This window comes from Dromiciops gliroides, chromosome 4 (genome assembly GCF_019393635.1).
Source record: "Dromiciops gliroides isolate mDroGli1 chromosome 4, mDroGli1.pri, whole genome shotgun sequence".
Lineage (NCBI taxonomy): Eukaryota > Metazoa > Chordata > Mammalia > Microbiotheria > Microbiotheriidae > Dromiciops > Dromiciops gliroides.
The window spans coordinates 346,708,885-346,714,884 of record NC_057864.1 but is presented as its reverse complement, the minus strand read 5'-3'; positions in this window follow the sequence as shown (position 1 = coordinate 346,714,884).

Here is a 6,000-nt window from a genome sequence, read left to right as displayed (position 1 = left end):
TCCTTCAAAAACTGGAGTCTTTCAGTTATCCTAACCGACTGTTAAAAAATTTTCATATTTTTTTCACCACAATATCAAACCCTGTAACATTGTCAACTGTCCTGAAAAAGAATTGAAATTATTCAAAGGAGACTGGACTGGCCAATCACATAAGATAGACCAAGTGGAAAGATGGCTATTGCCCAGATTACAACACATATTTGTATAAATAGCCTCTAGAGCTTATCAATAAGTAAATATTCCTGGGACAGACAGTAGAGCAAGGGAATGATTTGTACCCATAGTTGAAAAAGAGGAGGAAATTGGACTGGTTTGCCTTTTGGAAAATGCAAAGCTCCTTTAATGACACCTAGAAAAGACTAAACTTTTTTTTTTTTTTTTGCAGGGCAATGAGGGTTAAGTGATTTACCCAGGGTCACACAACTAGTTAAGTGCCAAGTGTCTGAGGCCGGATTTAAACTCAGGGAGTCCTGAATCCAGGGCCGGTGCTTTATCCACTGCGCCACCTAGCTGCCCCTAATTTTTTTTATGCCATCATTTTATCTACATTACCTCATGGCAATAAGACATGAAATAAATGTTTCCAAAAAATTAAAAATGAGTATCACAAGGAGAAACCCTGTTTCTTGGTTTTTGATTTAACTTGCTCAGAAATAGGTCTCCATGCCATTTCCAGACCTTACTGTCTCAATTCAGCTATCCTCCTCAACCCTCTTCTACCAGAATTTCCTGGACTTTGCCCACTGGGATCATGGGCTCTAAAGGGTGCCTGGAATGAGGCCTGTACATCACTTCCTAGACTTTTCTAAATCATTCTACTCTGTATAGTCATCATCTATTCCTCACCTTTTAGCTCCTCTTTATGTGATGTCTTCTTCTATTAGAATATAATCTCCTTAAGGTTAGGCACTATCTTGGTCAAATTTGTATCCCCAGTGTTTAGAACAGTGCCTGGCACATAGTATGCATTAAATAAAGGTTTGTTTTCTTCTTTAATTCAATGAGAAGTTTAAAGAAGTTCATGGTAAGTGTGAGTAGGTTTCAACATTTAACCAATGAGAAACTCTAGACAAGAATCAGAGTATGAGCTGACTTCATGAAATCATATGAAAGGAAAGGAATATGGGCTGGTCATGTGTTAGGGGTGAGTGATAAAAGTGTGACAGCAAGAATGCTCCACTTGTTCCCTTGCAGTGACAGAAGAATGAAAGAAAGACATTTAATACTTTGAGCAAATCTCCTGTGTTGAATTTAGGCATAGATATGGACAAGAGTCACATAGAAAGTACATTCAGAGAGGGGTTATTTTCTATATCATAAGAGGGGACTTCTAAATTAATGAGATCACATATCTATTTCACTATTTTAGTAAAGAGAAATATATTTGTATAGCTAGGGTAAGAATAGGTGATGTCATGTCTTGAAAGCTGAGCACAGTCACAAGAATTGTAGGATCATAGGATTTTAATTTGAAAGCTTTTAGGTATCTCAGAGGATATCTAGTACAACAGCCACCTTTACAGGTGACAAAACTACAGACAAGAAAGTTGTGACTTGCCCAAGATCAAATAGAAGATACATCAATTAGTCAATAATCACTGTGATCATCATTGGAAAGACAAATAGAAGCAGAAAGACAATCTCTATTCTCAAAGAGCTTATATTCTAATGAGGGAGAGACAAAATATAAAAGAAAGTTGAAAATTGGATGGGGGGAAGAAGGTATCAGCACAGGAACAGTCCTTGAGGAAATGAGTCAGCTGTGCAGCCTGGAGAGGGATCTAGCATGAGGAGAAGAATTTGAATCAAGCTTCACTGACTCTAACTTGAAATCTAACATGGCTTCACACTGCTTCATACTGCTTCTTCTATGGTTCAGTCAGTCAACAACCATTTATTAAGCACCTGCGATATGCCAGGGCCTTGCCTAGTGCTAGGGACACAAAGAAAGGCAAAACACAACAAATAACAAGAAAACCAACAGAAGTCCCCGTTCTCAAGGAGCTCACAGTCTAATCAGAGAGACAACATGCCAACAGCTATGAATAAATAAATAATCAACACAGAAAAGTCACTAACATGAAGGGGTATTGTAGAAGGTAGGATTTTAGGTGGGACTTGAAAGAAGCTCGAGAATGCAATGGGTAGAGAGGAGGAGGAAGAGCATCCCAGGCATGGGGGACAGCCAATGAAAATGCTCAGAAGCAGCAAGGCGATTGATATCTAGGGATTACAGAGTATATGGAGTGAGGGAGGAATAAGGTATAAAAGGCTGGAAAGGTGGGTGGGAACCAAGGATTCAGGGTGATTTCAGTGAGCATGAGGAAGAATGGATGATGTACAAAGATACTTTGAAAGAAAAAAATGGTAAATGGTTGCAGCTGCACTTTGATGATGAAAGTGCTAAAGATGTCTGTAATACAATGGTTGTGTCTGGCATGCTATTTCAATTTCATGTTATCACCATCTAGTGTCTTACATATATGGTAAAACCTACATTACTTTGAATTATAGAACAAAACGTTTCCCTCCTTAACTTCCTCTCCTCCCACCCCAAAAAAACAAAACTATAGGTGATCCAAAGTTCAATGCAAAGCTATATGTGAGTTGTAAGTAAAAGAAGACATTTCCTATCATGATTGAAGTATAAGAAATGGTATTTAAAACAAAACATCAAGGAAGCATAGAATCCAAAAAGGGGGTATTCTAGGCATGGAGAATGAGAAAGGCTCACATAGGCAGCCCACATATGCCATTGGTATGCACACAATTTTTCAATACCTTCCTGTGTTTGGGGTAGATACCCTTTAAAGAATTTAAGGGAGATAAACCAATAATTGCCTATGATGAAAAGTCACAGATGCATTTTAATCTCAATCAATGGGGCAAATTAAGTTATAATTTCCATGTTTGCATATCATTTTTATGAATAACATTTTAATTTTAGTTTAGCTCCTTTCTGAGAAAATATAGAGGCACCTTCACTTTCTGGGTAAGCTACATATTTACACATTTCATTTTTAGAACGTCACTTCTGGGAAGGTTTCATATAGGTAAGTTATCCCATTTACTAACTGTGATTTCCTGTGAGCTTTGTACACAGAATATGGTCCTTTCTGACATAGTCCCTTTAAAAATAAAAGGAATACAAGTTTTTGGTGTCATAAATCTAGAAGATGGTGGCTGGGTTGCACAGTAGATGGAGTGCTGGGCCTCCAATAAGGAAAATTTGAGTTTAAATCAAGCTTCAGACACTGACTAACTGTGTGACCCTGGGCAAGCTGCTTAACACTGTTTGCTTTATCTGTAAAATGAACTGGAGAAGGAAATGACAAACAACTCCAGTATCTTTCCCAAGAAAAGCCCAAATAAGGTCACAAAGTGTCAAACAAGTGAAACAACTGAACAACAACAAAATTGGTGAACAGGAAATAAAGAGGAGACAAGGGAAGGAAGAGAGACAAAGACTGTGTGTGTGTGAGGGTAATTTATTATACATGAGGTTATGCTTCTCAAAGAGAGGTGAATTCCAAGATCTATATTATTTCACTGATTATAGTCAATCTACTGTTTCTAGCCTAAAAGATTAGAACTGTGTTATCATAGACTAACATGGGATAAATGTTGAGGAGCGATCATGAGGATCATGAGGATAATAATTTTATTTTTGTATGCAATCTATTTGAAGTAATGATAGGACACCCAAATGGAAATAACGTGTAGGAAGTCAGAAGTATAAAATTGGGATGAAAGTCAAGAAAATTATTATAATGCTCTATTATTAAATAACCAATATTTCTCTGTAACCCAACCCCATTTTGTTAAATCCCATTTCTCAGCCCAGCTCAAAATAAGAACTCTTTCTGGTGGCCAAAGTAAAGGTGTGGTTGAGGAATGTTGTCACTCCTAGCCCCTAGGGCATCTGCTCACTAACCAGTTTAGAATGGGACCCTCAATTTTGTTCACCTATAAACAGAACAAGTTGCCTCCTTTCTGGTCTCAATAAATATGGTGTTTTCAGTCCTGTTCTGGTCACTGACCCAGTGAGAGAGGACAATTTGATCTATTTTATTAACAGTTATACATGCCACTATTAATACACTGTTATCTTGCCCCCAAAAACTTAACTTGCTTTCCCTTTCATGCATTTTTATTCACCACAAAAGTAACAGGTTGAGACTATCTGATAGTATTTGAGATGACCAAGGAAAGTCAACATCCTTTTCTTGATACCTTTAAATTACTAGCCTTTCCCACACTCATTTATAGTGGACAGAAAACCAAACCTGCTTAGTGAAATAGGACTATAGAGTCTTTTCCCCTAAAAAGTTCATCACTAACATAAAAATATTTAAAAGAAATAATCTTATCATGAATCCAGTAATTATTTAAAAACAAACAAACAAAACCCTTCCCTGTGCTCAATGGATATGAGTTCTTGGTAATTGTGATAGTTTTTATGGTTCAGCAAATAAAGAAATATGTGGAGTGTTAACAGAGCCAGTAAGCAAATTTGAACCTTTTTATAAGTCATTTCCCAATATTCCCAAGATGCATTTAAACAAGGCAATTTTCATATTTTCCATGGTAAATAACCCTACAGATTAGTCAAACAATGCACATCATTGCATACAATGAGAGAAAACATAAGTAATTATGGCCGATGATTAGACCAAAGGCTTTAGGAAGAGGAATTCTGGTCCAACAGGCCCTGGTGATGTGTACATAAAGGGATATTGTGTCCATTAAGCATTTTTACACCTGTTCAATATCTAACCATCTGTCCCATGCTTAGCAGAGACTCAGGATAAACACTCAAACCTCCTTAGGGAGCTGGGAAGAAAGAGTTTAATGTAGCCTTTCTCTCATGAGCATCAGTTGTAAAAGTGGAGAGAATATGCTATGTGTAAAAACTTCACTCTTCGCACATTGTTCTGCTTGTAATGTGGATTTGCTTCTTATGATACGGCTGTGGAATTCCACAGAATCAGTACAGTCTTCCTCTTCTTTCATAAAGTTGCCATTTTCACTCGTCAGCATGTGTGTTGCTTACATTGTTCAGAGATATAAAGTAACTGAAATTTCCTTAGAAGTTATCTGTAGGGCTTAAAAGCAATGTTTTAGTATGCCCTGTGAGCCAATACATTGCTATTTATACTTCTGTTGTCAAAGCATTTTAGTTATCCTTATATGGGCAACAGGCAATCCTTCTTCTAAACATTGGCAGGAGCAGGCAATGTAATTGGGAGAAATGAGATAAAAGTAAGCAAAAAAGTTCAGCGGCCTATCAGGTTAATGAAGAAGAGGATGAGGATAAATTAGTGAAGAAATATCTTCACTGAACTCTTGTGGACAACAAAAGAGGTTCTTAAAGAAAATATCAAAGGACCACTGGTTTGTATGTCTTATAAATCAAAGCTTCTTAAATGGTCGGTCCAGGCCCCATATGGGTCACATAATTGAATGTGGGGGTTGTGAAAAACTTGGTAACGATAAAAGCTTTTGTATACCTATTTCACATACCTATATACCCAGGGTCACGTAAAAATTTATTGGGCAAAAAGGGGTCACAAGCGGAAAAAGTTTAAGAAATCCTGCCATATATGACTGGTGAGTAGACTGCAAAGTTAGTCCACAAAGATACAATACAAATAATTCTAATAATACATTTTATACTCAATATTCAAGTAGGCAGCTTCAATTTGTTCCTGAATTTTAGGCAATGAATTGTAACAATAACATGAATGAATGAATCCATAAAGCAAAAGCAAAACCAAAAAAACAAACAAGCCATAGTGCTATTGGAAAGATCTGACTATGCCACTTATTACCTATGTTACCTTGGGAAACTCACTTTACCTTATTCTACCTAAGTTTGCTCATCTCTAAAATGATGAGGTTGGACTAAATCATCTCTGAGGTCTCATCTACTTTAAGTGCTAAGAGATAATGAACCATGTATGTTATGCTGAGTGATTTAATAAGCAGCAACAGACTGAA